The 14,104-nt window shown below is 44.9% G+C and overlaps 1 pseudogene; it reads right to left on the bottom strand.

Annotated features, from left to right (window-relative positions):
- Positions 1-771: 771 nt before the first annotated feature.
- Positions 772-1,081, bottom strand: LOC124977299 (40S ribosomal protein S27-like; annotated as a pseudogene).
- Between the last annotated feature and the right edge of the window lie 13,023 nt (positions 1,082-14,104).

Here is a 14,104-nt window from a genome sequence, read left to right as displayed (position 1 = left end):
CTCCAATTTCATCCATTTGCCTGCAAATGCCATAATTTTATTATTCTTTATAGCTGAGTAATATTCCATTGTATATATATGCCACAGTTTCTTTATCCATTCATCAATTGAAGGACATCTAGGTTGGTTCCACAGTCTGGCTTATATATGCATTTTAGGGTTAATATTTGTACTGGCCACTTGCTCACAACTTCTGTAAAGGAAGCTGGTATATTTTACCAATTGGAATTCTTTCCCTTATGCCTGGAAAGATCACTTAGTCCTGTGGCAATGAGCATCTCTCCCCATGCCTAGAGGAAGCTTGCTTTATTCTTTTTTTTTTTTTTTTTTTTGCGGGGGAGGGGGGAGTGGGGCGTGGGGCGGGGCCTGGGGGGGGCAGGGAGTACTGGGGATTGAACTCAGGAGCACTCGACCACTTGAGTCACATCCCCAGTCCTATTTTGTATTTTATTTAGAGACAGGGTCTCACTGAGTTGCTTAGCACCTCGCTTTTGCTGAGTCTGGCTTTGAACTCGAGGTCCTCCTGCCTCAGTGTCCTGAGCTGCTGGAATTACAGGCAAGCGCCACCACGCCTGGCTTGCTCTACTGTTATTGGCCACAGTTTTATCCTTTAGAGTGCTTCAGGACAAAGTCTTGCTGGTTGGCTATGTGGAAACAGGGACTTTCTTTCTTTCTTTCAAAAGAATTAAAAGCAAGAAGACAAATCACCATTTTCCCCCCTCTATTGCTATATAACAAATTACTCTTTCTTTTTTCTTTTTTTTTTTTTTAATATCCAAAATGTGTTTATTGGGATGTTTTCCCACTCATCTTGATTCAGGCTGCTTTTAGTGCTGCTTCCTCCTGAAGGAACATCCTTCTGTAAGTCTTGCTTTTCCTCCCGTAGGCTGGCAGAGGACAGCAGAACAGCCAACACACAAAACTACTGTTTGTGCATGGCTGAAAACTGTTGTGATTTTATAGCATCCTGGCATTTCACATCCATGAAATAGGAATTGGGGCTCTGCACCAGGTGCTTCTTCTTGTGTTTCCTTTTCTCCTCTTCTGGAGAGGGATGAAGGAGATCTTTTGCGAGAGGCATGTTCTCATGGGGAGGTCGTCACCACCGGAAAGGCTTTTTTTTTTTTTTGATACCAGAGATTGAACCCAGGGCCACTTAACCACCAAGTCATATCTCCAGCCCTGCCTGAGCGTCTTCAGAATGTGGCAGCTGGATTCTTCCAGAGTGATCCTGGAGCAACAGAGAGAGAGAGAGAGAGAGAGAGAGAGAGAGAGAGAGAGAGAGCGAGCCCAAGACAGAAGTCACACACAGTCCTCTGTACCCTAATCTCAGGAGTGTGTTCTATCACTCTGCTACATGCTGTTGGCCACACAGACAAACCCTAGTGCAGTGAGGAAGGGGACTATGCAGAGGTGTGAATAGAGAGAGGCAGGCATTTGGGGGGCCACCTTGGAGCCTGGCTACCAAATTCCATTTCGAAAAGGCAAGAAGGAGAGAGAGGGTCATGTTCTGAAAAGGATAATGGTTTAAAAAGTTGGTTTATGAATAGCTCCTTTCATGTCCTTCAGAAATCATTTCTGGGCCTCATCTCTGGGCATGGCCTGTACCATCAGGCATTCAGATTAGCATGATCTCAAAGTTCTCTACAGTTCACAATTTTGCCTATTAGAGGTTGGTGAGGAAAGGAGAGAAGAAAACAAGGAGTAGGAAGAAGAAAGAATTTGGGCCTCATGAAGCAACCCCGTAGCCTGAGCCCTGAACCTGGAGACTGCTCTCAAGGCCCCAAGCATGGTATATTCTATAGCCTGGGATTAGGCTGGATATAAATCCTGTTGTTTGCTGAATGAGGAAATGGGAATAAGGAGCTCTGATTTAATAGCTATTGTCCTATTTTCCTGAGATTTTCCGACCTATTTCCATGCAAGACCAAAACAGAAACTGAGGATACGCTGAGCCTGGGACAGCACTTCCTTGTGTATGGAGCTGGTTCCAGTCTGTGTGTAAATTGATGATGGTTCATTACTATTTAAATGTTTTTAGAGTGCAGTACACCTGAGACCAGAGATGATACTGGTGCTGAAAATAAGGATCCCGGTCCCTATTCCCCTGGTGTTGAAGATTGAACCCTGAGAAACACCAAGGCAAGAGCAAAAGTTTTATTTAAAGTATTTAAAGGATAGGGGAGAGTAAGGGGGGGGGAGAAGGAGGGAGAGAGAGAGAGAGAGGGAGAAGGAGGGAGAGAGAGAGAGAGAGAGAGGGAGAGGGAGAGAGGGGGGGGAGAGAGAGGGAGAAGGAGAGAGAGAGAGAGGGAGAGGGAGAGAAAGAGAGAGAGGGAGAGGGAGAGGGAGAGGGAGAGGGAGAAAGAGAGAGAGAGGGAGAGGGAGGGAGAGGGAGAGGGAGCACATGAGAGTGTGCGAAAGAGAACAAGAGGCTCCTCCACAGAGAGAGGAGGGAGTCGGAAGCTGGTGCCCAAGGGAGTGGGGAGTGTCCTGCCCCTTTTATAGATTTCAGATTTCCTTTGTTCTCAAGCCCCCTCCTCCCATCCTGCCTGTGAGACCAAAAGGTGGAGTGATCCAAGGGCAGGAATAAAGCTGCCCTGGGGGTACAGGCAGGAAGGGAGCCACCCAGGGGGTACTCATTAACAACTCCTTGTTGGGAGGAACAATTTCTTGGAGGTAAGTGACCTTGGCAACAGGTTGGAGGAGGTGGAAGTGCTCTGGAGGTGTTAGCATTTTACCTCCTTCTGAACCAGCTCCCACCTGACCCAATCATTCATCACCTACACTGACTGTCCTTTGGCCCTGCCTCACAACCACCCTAGCATCTGCCACCGGGGAACAGTTCTTGAGGCTGTCACTTCTTCTCATTTCACACGCTCTCCAGGCCATCCAGACCCCCTACTCACATGTAACTGGGATCCACTGGACCCCATGGAGCACATTTTTGAATGGGCACAGAGGAACCCCAGTGTTAAAGTGCCTTTGGAAAACCTTTGATGGGGCTGTCTTAGTCCATTTCCTATTGCTATAACAGAATTCTGTGAAGCAGATTATTTATAAAGAAAAGAAATTTATTCCTCACATTTCTGGAGGCTGCAAAGCCCAAGAACATGATGACAACATCTGGTGAGGGCCTCTATACCCTCACAATGAGGAGGAAGAGTAAGCAGGTGAGCTTGTCTCTCTTCCTCTTCTTATAAAGCCACTAATTCTATTCTGGGGCCCCACCTACATGACCTTCCAAAGGCCCTACGTCCAAATTCCATCAGTGTATGTTTGGGGATTAAGTTTCCAATGCATGAGCTTTTGGGGGCCATGTTTGAACCACAGCAGACTGATCCCAATGTCACAGGAAAGCAGGGAGCTGAAACTCCAAACCTTGGTTCTTGTGTTCCCATAAAAGAGAATTTAAAGTCAGACACTGAAAACCATGCAAGAAAACTTTATTATAAGTGAAAGTGAGGTGAAAGTAAAGTAAAAGCAAAATGAGGTTCAAGCAGAGATCACTCTCAAGAAATAGAGTGACCTGTCTCCAAGCAGAGAACAACAAAGGAGACAACGCTGTTTCCAAGTTTATTACCGTTTGATGTTTACCAGGAAAACTGGGGACCAGCTTCTGTACAATTCAGCAGTAGGGTGTTCAACTCCTTCTTCCATGGGGCAGTAGAGTTTTTGACCTTAGTTGGTCTTCTCTGGAACTGTCATGGTGGCTATCCTATTTAGAGGGGCTTCATCTACAAGTCAATCCCATGTTAATGTGGGCACTGGGGTCAATAGTTGGTCAGAAGTTTCCTTAGTGCACCTGGGCTACTAAAAGAATCTTCCTTCCCAGATAATTGGAGGCACTTATAGCCATAATTCCTAGCTTTACATCAACATCAGTGGACCCTCTCAAGAGTTAGTCCCATTAATCCTTTTCTCTTGATGATTTCCAACTAGCTCTCTTGCTTCTGCTTATTTTTATTTATTTATTTATTTATTTATTTATTTATTTATTTATTTATTTATTTATTTTTAAAAATTAACTACCACCCTTTGTTTTTTCATCTACTTTGGAAGCAGTTTAAAGAAGACCCTAAAGTAATTTAAAGAACACTTATGACCTTGCCTGCATCTCACTGCTCATTGCTAGCACCTCACACCAATTGTGAAAGAACCAGGCTTCCGTAACCAACTGATTGCCCTAAGAACCTGAGAAGATGCCGGCTCCTCAGAACCCAAGGGACACGGGCTTCCACGATTTTCGAGATGAACAACTCTATTCAAAGGTGTGTTATCTACTTCAGTGACCATTGTGAGCATTTCCTGAAAGCTCCAAGACCCTCTAATTCCTCCATGTAAATCCTTGGCTGGGCCAGGGGACCTGAGCCATTCCAGGAACATCCCATTTATTCCCAAATATTCAGGCCTGTTCCTCAAGTTTTGAGCTGCTCCTTCAGGAAAGCTTCTGATTTGGGCGTTCTCATTATAAAACAATAATTTTCAACTGCTTCAGGATGTCCTCAGGGCTGAGGGGATGTGTCCAAGATTTGCCTCAAGCAGATCACTGAATACTACTGCAGAGCTACAGGGAGACCGTCAGCAAGAGAGAGGAGAATTGGATTCTGCTTGAGCCAAAGAGAAACCCTCAGCAAGTTTGCCTTCTGGGAAAAATAAAAGAAGCCTACTTGGAAAGAAAGAGGATTGTCTAACAATCCAGCTAAGATCGATAGTTGCATTCTCCTATACTGAGAACATCTAAACATTTCAGACACTAGGGCTGGGGCTATCTGCTGTCATTTGAACTGACTTGGGATAAAATAAAAGTTGTTCTTTCATATCAAATATTCTGGCTGTGTCACCAGGACCAGAGTGAGTTACCCTAGTGAAGACCCATTTTCCAACCTTGACTGACTCAGGATGCTTAGCTCCCCAGGACTGGACTCCTCTGACCAAGCTCTGACCAGATTTAACACTCACCTTCCCTTCTTTTCTTTCTCACTCTTTCCCTTGCCTGCTTTGGTTTCAAAAGGACATTAAGTGATTCCAGATTTAGGAGTTCAGGACATTCTTACAACCAGAATCCAGAGATAAATGGGACCTTAGGGGCTGCCTGGTTCCACCTCTCCCCTAATTTAGAAATCTGCAAAGGCTTGGCCTCTGACAGACACTTTTATGATAAAGAGAACACTGTACCAAGCAATTTATTCTCTTTGGATAACTCTATCATCGTAGAACCTATTTTCATTCTGACATTCTTATAGTGAAATCTGCCTCTCTGAAACTTAAATTGACTCTTATTTTGCCTTTTAGGGCAACCTACAATGTAGTTACTCCTTCTGTTGAGCAGCACTCTTTCAGATGTTTGAGGAAAATTGCCATGAGGTAGGGTGATGTTGTAACTGAAGCACGCACTTTGGGTCTTGGCTGAGTCCCAGATCTGCTGCTATTGGTCAAGTGTGATTTTGAGAAAGTCCCATGATCTCATCTGAAAGTAGAGATAATACCCACTGGATACAGTACTGTGCTGGAGCCAGCTGTTGACTGCATCTCCTTCACCTCTATATTCAGTGACCTCACGTTGGTGGCTTGAAATTGACTGCCAGAGCATTTATACCATGGAAATTGGCAAACGCTACAAAGCAGTTGTTTTTGTTTTACCAACACAACACGAACCACATCTCAGTTGAGTTGAAAGGATCAAATAAGTTAGTGGAAGTCCTTGGTGAACTTGCACAGTGTCCTTTGTGAACTTGCACAATGTCTTTTATGATCTGTAAAGACTATAAATATCTATTATAGAAATAATAGATGTTATTTTCATAGACTGCCACAAACCAGTCCCCCATCAGTCCTCCTGAATTCACACATTTGGACAATCACTTTCCACATTGTACTTGAGTTGGTCTTATGACTTGTATGGTCCAGTAAAAAGATGCCAGAAATTCTGTCACAGAGCATTAGAAAGGAGCTCTGTAGCAGTACCTTTAATGGTTCTGCTTTCCCAAAATCATGAAGCCTGGGCTACCTTCCTACTGGAGAAGCAGCCATGTGGAAGAAGATGAAAGAACACAAGGGAAGTGGTGTAGGTTGTCCCCAGCATCTCGGTCACTCCAGTTGAGGCAGCAAACATGAAGGAAGCCACCACAGATCTTCCAGTCATGGTCAACCTGCTAGCTGGCCCTAAATGGATGAGTGAGTCCAGCCCACACTGCTTTGTCATGTGGGGCAGAGAAAAGTCCCCGGGCCAGATTGCAGAATTGCAAGCAAATGAATGGTTATTGTTGGTTTAAGACACTAAGTTTAAGGTGTGGTTTTTATACAACGGTAGATGACTATTATAGTTATTATCAAGCCTCTCCAAGTCTTCTCTTGTCCAAGTGAAACTTTCCCAGATCCCTGGTTGGCAACCCATCTTCTTGTGGTTGGGCTCTGTTTGCCAGTCCTGGCGTGGACATGGTGCTGCTGCCAGTACTAGGACTGTGCAAAGCAGAGGGCTGTCTGCCTGGGTCTGGATCCTGGCTGATTGTTACCATCACAGGCCAAAGAGAGCTCCAGCCTTCATGGCTCCCTCTGTGAGCTCATCTCTAGCCATTGCAGTCAACTCAAACCCCCAGGCTGTGAAACTCAGCACTCCCATCCTCACATCTTTTTAAAAATCTAACTACAAGGTTCATAGTCATCACCATTATCTTTTCACTTTCAGCTTATTATTTCAGTCTTTCAAAATCTGTATTCCAATTTGATTTAAAATTTTGGAACAACTGTAGCATTTCTGCTATGGTTTGAATGTGTCCCCCAAAGCCCATGTGTTAGAAATTAACCCCCAACACAATAGTATTAAAAATTGGGATCTTTAAGAGTGGTTAGGTTATGAGGACTGTGGCCCCATGAATGGAGTAATGTCATTAAAACGAGAATGGGTTCATCATCACAAGAGTGGGTTTGTATAAAAGCAGATTTGGCATTTCCCACCCCCTCTCCCTTCCTCTCTTCATTCCCTCCCTCTCTACCATGTGGTACCTCCCATCATGTTATGACACAGCAAGGATGCCCTCATTAGATGCTAGTACCATGTTCTTGGACTCCCCAGCTTCCAAAACCATGAGTCATATAAATTTCTGCCCATTATTAGTTACTTGGTCTGCATTTTGTATTATTGCAGCATAAAATAGACTAAGACAACATACTTATGTACACACAGTAGCCCCTGTACCCAAACACATTCATCTAGGCCTGTGCATGTCCAAATACACACGAGCACAAATGCACACAACACAAAGCAGAAGCTCATTTCAGTTTGCATAACAGCTATGGTGTCTTCCTGAGAGGCATGGCCCTTTGTGCTCAGACTTCTGCCTTCCTTCTCAACCCCTGTTTTGGTAGCAGAAACCACAGTTCCAGTGACTGAACCAAGTAGGGTTGATTTTTCTCAGGCTTCAGAAAGCCCAGATTAGAAGAGAGACCCCGTGATGTCGTCAGAGATCAAACTTCCTCTGTATTTCCATTCTGCCATCCTTCATGTCATCCTCCTGATTTCAGGATGGCTGCTCCACCCCTAAGTGTTGCATAGTGACCCAGGCAGGAAAGAGACAGAAAGGAAAGGGGAGGACAGAGGCAAGTGCCCCTGAATCCGATCCCTTTTATACAGAAAACAGCAATATTCCTGAAGGCCCTGCCAGGATACTTCCAGTTACATTTATTGACCAGAAACGGGTCACATGGTGACCCCAGAACTTAGGGAATCTAGGGAGGTGAATACTTATAACTGGGCACCTTATTGCCCTGAAAAAAAATGAGTGGTTCTGTTAATCAAAAAGAAATTGAGGATGAATTATGAGTAGGAAACCAGCAGTGTTTGCCACATTTTCCCACACATACTACAAGTTGTCTCTCTATATGCCCAGACACATGCCAAATTTATTGAAAAAGAGTCATAGAAAATGAGGAGAAATGGCAGATCGCAAAAACCAGTCATACATTTATCTTGTTCATGTATAAACAACTCTTTTCCATGTGACTTTGCTATTCCACCAACGGTCTATTTCTTTACTCCTTGAATCTGAGTTGAACTTGTGACTTGCTTTGACCAGGAGAATGTGGTGTTGTGCGGTTTCCCAGTTCCACCTCAAGGGACCTTTCACTTTCCATTCCTGCCCTCTTAGAATTCAGTGCCACCTGTGAAGAATTCCAGAATAGCCTAGTTGAGGGTGAGGGGCTAAGTATATAGAGGGAAGCCAATGACAGGCACCAATTACCAGATGTGTGAGTGTTACCAGTTTAGCTAACCCAGCCCCATTCCTGTCTCTAGCAATCCCAGAGAGAACCACCCTGCTGAGCCCAGCCCACAGAATCAGGAACAAATAAAATGGTTATTGTTTTAAAACACTACATTTTGGGGTGGATAATGACATAGATGGTTCATTTGAGGAACGTAGCGAGTGTGTTATATTAATGGTATTGTCGGAGCCTGGATTGACCCAGATCTATTTTTCAAACTTTGTTCCTAGGAGCCTTGTGTGGAGGGCAACAAGAAGGTCAAACTAACTGCTCCCCAGGCCCTGCCCTTGCTCTGTCCGGTCAGCTTGCCTTTATCTATTTGTATATTTGGTTTCTATTTATGGTTTCATTTTTTTTTAAAAGGTTGATCTCTAGGTTTTAATGACCAGTCAAAACTTTACCAAGTTTGTTTCTCCCCATCTCTCTTTCTGTTCCTTTCTCTCTGCATTTCATCTCATTCACCACCATCACAACTTGTCACAAGCATATGGTATTCTTTCGACTTGCACCTCAATGACCTACCCACCTACATACTCAGCACCCAGCCCTCTCTTCTCCCTTTGCAACCCTCCTTAATGGGGCACAGGTCTTAGGTGTTACCCTGAAAAACCAAAGCAAAGCTAGGAGAGCAGGTGTAACTGTCAGAGGGACAGACTAGACCAGATATAGTCAGAAGTGAGAACAGAGCACCGTAAGTGACTCTTGCCCAATGAGAGCCAGGGTGAATGTTAAGTCTTAAATGGCTGTCATATTCTAGAACTTTCCATGTGTCATGAGCCATGCTAGCTGGTTACTGATCTCACTGACTCCTGACAACCCAGGAGATAGGCCTTATCCTTTCACTTAACAGAATAAAAAGATTTAGAAAAGAGACCCTGAGCCAGAATGTCCTTCCCAGAAACCCTTTCAGATCTCAGAAGAGGGAGCAGAAAGACCAGCAGATGCCATAGCCCTTGGCTGATCCTTCTGAGGTAGTCAGACATTATTGCTGTCTGCTTGGGTTTCTTTCTCTGGGGAGTCATTCTTCTTTAAGTAGATGTGTACAGGTGGGACTGTCAGTCATAGTTCCTACTCCGCAACCCCCAACCCTACCAAAAACAATCCACCAACACCATCACCTCTCATTCACCCTAATGGTGATTTGCCTAGCGGGTGAGCCCATGAAGGTCCTGCTCTGTGAAAGTCCTGTTGTTGCTCCCCTAGAGTTTTTAATACAACCCTTACAACCATGCCATAGGGGTACAAGCATGGGCTTTGGAGTCAGACTGCCTGGGTTCATATTCCAACTCCATCAGTTAATAGTTGTATGGCCTTGAGAAATCCTCTTAACTTCTTTAATAACTTAAGTAAGTTACTACTTGTGACCTGTTTAAGCAGTGATCAGCTATACAAGTGTTTGGTTTAAAAAGAAAATAGCCTGCAGCTGTAAGGTTTAGGACCCAAGTGAGGTCAGCATCCTTTCCTGAGATTGATTTTCAGAAGTGGAGTAAGCAAATGCCTTTTTTTTTTTTTTTTTTCTCTAAATTGGGGTTTTGGGAGGCCATGATCCTTACCACATGGCAAAGGCATTTCTGCTGAGAGAATGAGGCCAGGATGCAAAGATAGGCAGAGATGAGCAGCAAGAGGAACTGGAGGGAAAACTGGCAGGTATAAGTGGCATTTTCTGTGATTCCTAAAATCCTTCCTTCAATCCTGTCACCACCACCCCCACCCCCGCCCCAGGTGTTCTTTTTCATTTTGGTTGACATTAGGTGGGTTTTTTGTCTCATGAAGCAGAACTAGTCCTGGCTAATCCAGGTGACTTGGAGCAGGGGTTGTAAATTCTAAAGTCCATAGGACTCAGGGAGGTCAAGTGTGGAAAATCACTTTTGATGGCAATGGGCATATAGAAAAATCTTTCTCTGCTATAAGAAAAACAGCTGTGCAAGTGGAAGGTCAGTAGCACCTGGCCTCAGGGTAAGAGCTGCCACCGGGAGTGATGGAGAGTGTGGAGAACATCAGGTGCACATGCTGTGTCTAAATGGCACATCCATGGGCCATGAAAGTCCAGTTTAGCAATATCTTCTAATTTTGTTCCACTGAAAGAAACCATAAATCTTGGATTCTCCCAACTTATAAATGTTGGATCAAAAATTTCTATGATATTGTTCAACACATCTACAGATCAAATATGCCCTGAGGGTTGCCAGTAATCACTGTAGTCAAGCTAGGAGTCTGTGTTAGTCAATTTTCTATCACTGTAATAAATACTGAAGATAAACAACTTAATAAGAAACTGAGCACGGTGGTGCCTGCCTATAATCCTAGCTACCAGGGAGGCTGAGGCAGGAGGATTGCAAGTTCAAGGTCAGCCTAGGACACTTGACAAGAACCTGTCTCAAAATTTAAAAAAATTAAAAGAACAGGGGATGTATCACAGTGATAGAGTGCCCCTGGGTTCAATTTCCTGTACTGAAAAATAAAAAAATCTTATATAGAGGAAAGGTTTATTTTGGTTCATGGTTTCTGAGGTTTCAGTCTGTGGTTGCTTGACCCTGTAGTTCTGGGCATGTGGTGAGGCAGTCCATCATAGCAGGAGCCCATGGCAAAAAAAGCTGCCCACCTCATGGCAGCCAGGAGGCAAAAATAGTTGGGGTCCCTATAGCCCCTTCAAGGGCACCCCTCCCCCACAAGCTAACTTCCTCCCACTAGGCCTCATCTCTTAAATGTTCCACCACTTCCCAATAGCACCATAGGCTGATGACCCAGCTGTTAACACATGGCCTTTTGGATCTCCAGATCCAAACTATATCAGGCTTCAAGAACCATAGCCCTGGTCTCAGCATCTTAGATTTAGTCTCTGGAGAGGGCTTCTGGATTTCCCAGCTTGACCTCCCACATCAAAGCTGGCCCCTGTGAAAAGGGATTGCCCACTGCCTGGTGGACCAGTGCCCTCCTCACCAGTGCTCTAAGCTCCTCTTTGACTTTTTATCCACAAGATGTATTTTTCTGTGTGTGTGTGTCTGTGTGTGTGTGTGTGTGTGTGTGTATGTGCGCATGTGCACACATGTGTACAATTATGATAGATGAGGCCTGCCAGCCAAAAGTGAACCCACAGCAATTTGATGTTCCAGTTCTGCTTGGGTTTTTATAGCTCATATAGCAGCAACCTGGGCACCCAGGCCCCACAGCAGAAATGTTAATGGCCAATCAGGCAAGGAATGAGAGAATGGCTCTCCAAGAAGTCTCTGAGGGTAGATCCAGGTGGCAACCATCCAAGACCTTTCCTTCTGTCTTGCTGAATCTTCAGCCTTGCTCTACTGAAGCATCACAGCCTGAAACAGAGCAAAGTAAGGGGAGCCATCCCTTTGGGGCTCTCTTCCTGCCTTTTCCATGGAAATTAGGAGAAGGAGCCCCTGTGCTGCTCTAGCATTTGTTAATGCAGAAAAAGTCAAGAGATAATTCTCTGAGAAACACATACCAGATTTTGTTTCCACGTGAAAATGAAAAGAGATCCTCAGACTCCCTTTAAAACAAAATGAGGTAGGAGATGGAACAAAGGGAAAGGCAGCAGATGCTGCTCCCCCTCCACTGGAGAACAGAGGAGAAAACCAGAGGGTCTGCCCTAGAGGACCCAGAAGCAGGTCCGTCTACGAAGGCATACACATTTCCACTTTGCTCACCTGGTAACTTGATGGGGGTAGGGAAATCAATAACAGAGGGGCCAGGAAGTCTTGAATGGTCCCACTCAAACTGTTGTCCTCTCATTTATCACGCTAAAGAGTTTCTAGGATTCCAAAGGAGATTTGCAAATGCCCATCCCAGAAGAGAGAGCTTAAGGCTACATCTGGAACTCTCTAAGGTTTTGCCTTGACTTAAAATCAGCAGGACATCAACACCTGGGCAGCAAGCTCTTTCCCTGCCCCCTTTCCCAAGGTAACCTGTCTTAATTGTCCCTCAGAGCCTGGCATCAGTTTATGCTCACAGGATGCTGCTGAACTGAATTAGAATGGGACACACAGCTTGAGGCTCCATTCATTCCTTCTGTGTGGCTCCAGGCTTCCCCTGGGCATTGTGTGAAGGGCACTCCCAGAGTTACGCTACTCAGCGCTGGATTTATGGCCCTGCTCAAGGGGAACAGGACTGTTGAGTCAGTCCTGGGCAAATAGGAAAAGTGAAGATAGGTCTAAAGTGAAGGTAGTTACTAAATTTTGCTGCAGAGGACCCAGCTTCACATGGGAAGCAGGCACGAGTCAGAGAGGTAACACTCACCTCCTGCCATGATTTTGGGAGATTTCAGAGTCCAGATGGATAAGCCAGTCAATGATTAGAGACTTGATTCCTTGACATCTGTGACCCCAGCAATATCTACCTGTCACAGGCATCCTCTCCCACAGTTTCAGTCTTCTTTCTCCATGAACTGAACCATCTTTCTCCCTAACTGCTGTCTTCTGCCCTACTAGCTTCCTTTGCTTCTTGAGACAATCCCCATCCCCATCCCTTGCCCCTATAACTTTCTGTACCCTTTATATAACTCCACCTAATATGGGTATGAGAACATTTGGATGGTTGGAACTGCACCCTAAATCTTGCCTTCATCTTAATCTGTGCTGCTATAACAAAATACCACATACTGAGTAATTTAGCAAGAACAGAAATTTAAGTTCTCTCAGTTCTGGAGGCTGTGAAATCCTAGATGAAGGCACTGGCGGATTTGGTGTCTGGTGAGGTTCTGTTCCTCAGGTAAGGACTTGTGTCTTCACATGGGAGTGAAGAAAGAGGAAGACAAAGGCTCTGTCCTCACATGGCAGAAAGCTATGAGAGGGCAAAAGGGAGGAACAGCTCCTTCACACCTCTTTTATAAGGTCATTCATGAGGTCTCTGCCCAAAATCACTTCCCAAAGGCAGGTGATATATTAATATATCACATTAGAGTTTAAGCTTCGACATATGAATGTTGTGGGGGACCTAGTCAGACAATTACATCCCTACACCTACCAGGGAAATCCCCCCTCCCCAGATCTCTGGCTTCCAACTCCAGCTGAGTCCCCAGATTTGTTTAAATGGCCACTGACATTTGAAGTGGGACTTGGGATAGGAAAGAGGTAAATTGGCAGGCTAGGTGTGGGAAGAAGAGGAGGTAGAGTCGTTAGCGTCAATGCCAATGTCACAGATGGGTCTGTGGAGTGGGCACTGAGGAAAGGCTGTTGGGATTAACTAGTAGGGTCCCATTGACCCTCTGGAGAGCTGTTTCTGCAGAGTCAGCAGCAAGCAGGCTGCAGCGGGCTGAGTGAGTGAGAGACCGTGGACACGTGGACACCCAGGCACTGGCTGCTAACCAGGGGGGAGTGTTCAACAGACTGAAAGCAAGGGAGGCTGGGTTTCTCATTCGACCACCTGGCAGCTGTGTGGGCTTGGGAATGTCCTTGAACTCCTGTAAGCCTCGAGGCCCTCATCTATAAATGGAGAGGACATGATCTACTTCATTGGACTAGTGTGAGGATTAATCAAGGTAAGATATATTAGTCACTATGCACCTGGCACATAAAAAAGTGCCCACATTTAATTATGTCAAAATAAATTCTACTGTTATGTATAACTAAAAGGAATAAATAAATAAGATTTATTTGCTCTGGAAAAAAAAAAAGTGCCCAAATTATTGTCTCTCTCATATTTGCAGCTTATGGGAAGAAGGACAAATGAAAGATCCTGGAGGAGGTGGTAATTGTCAATGTATGCGCCCTTCTCCGGAGGATGAAGATGAGGTCAGCCTCTGGAAGGAGGAGGAAAAGTTCTTCCTCAGAGTCAGGTGGACATGAAGGGATAGAAGAAGATGCAGGTCAAACTTGGAAGTGAAGAAGCTGAA

Source organism: Sciurus carolinensis, chromosome 2, assembly GCF_902686445.1.
Source record: "Sciurus carolinensis chromosome 2, mSciCar1.2, whole genome shotgun sequence".
NCBI lineage: Eukaryota > Metazoa > Chordata > Mammalia > Rodentia > Sciuridae > Sciurus > Sciurus carolinensis.
The sequence above is the reverse complement of the archived record's forward strand: the minus strand, read 5'-3'. Positions and strand labels throughout refer to the sequence as shown.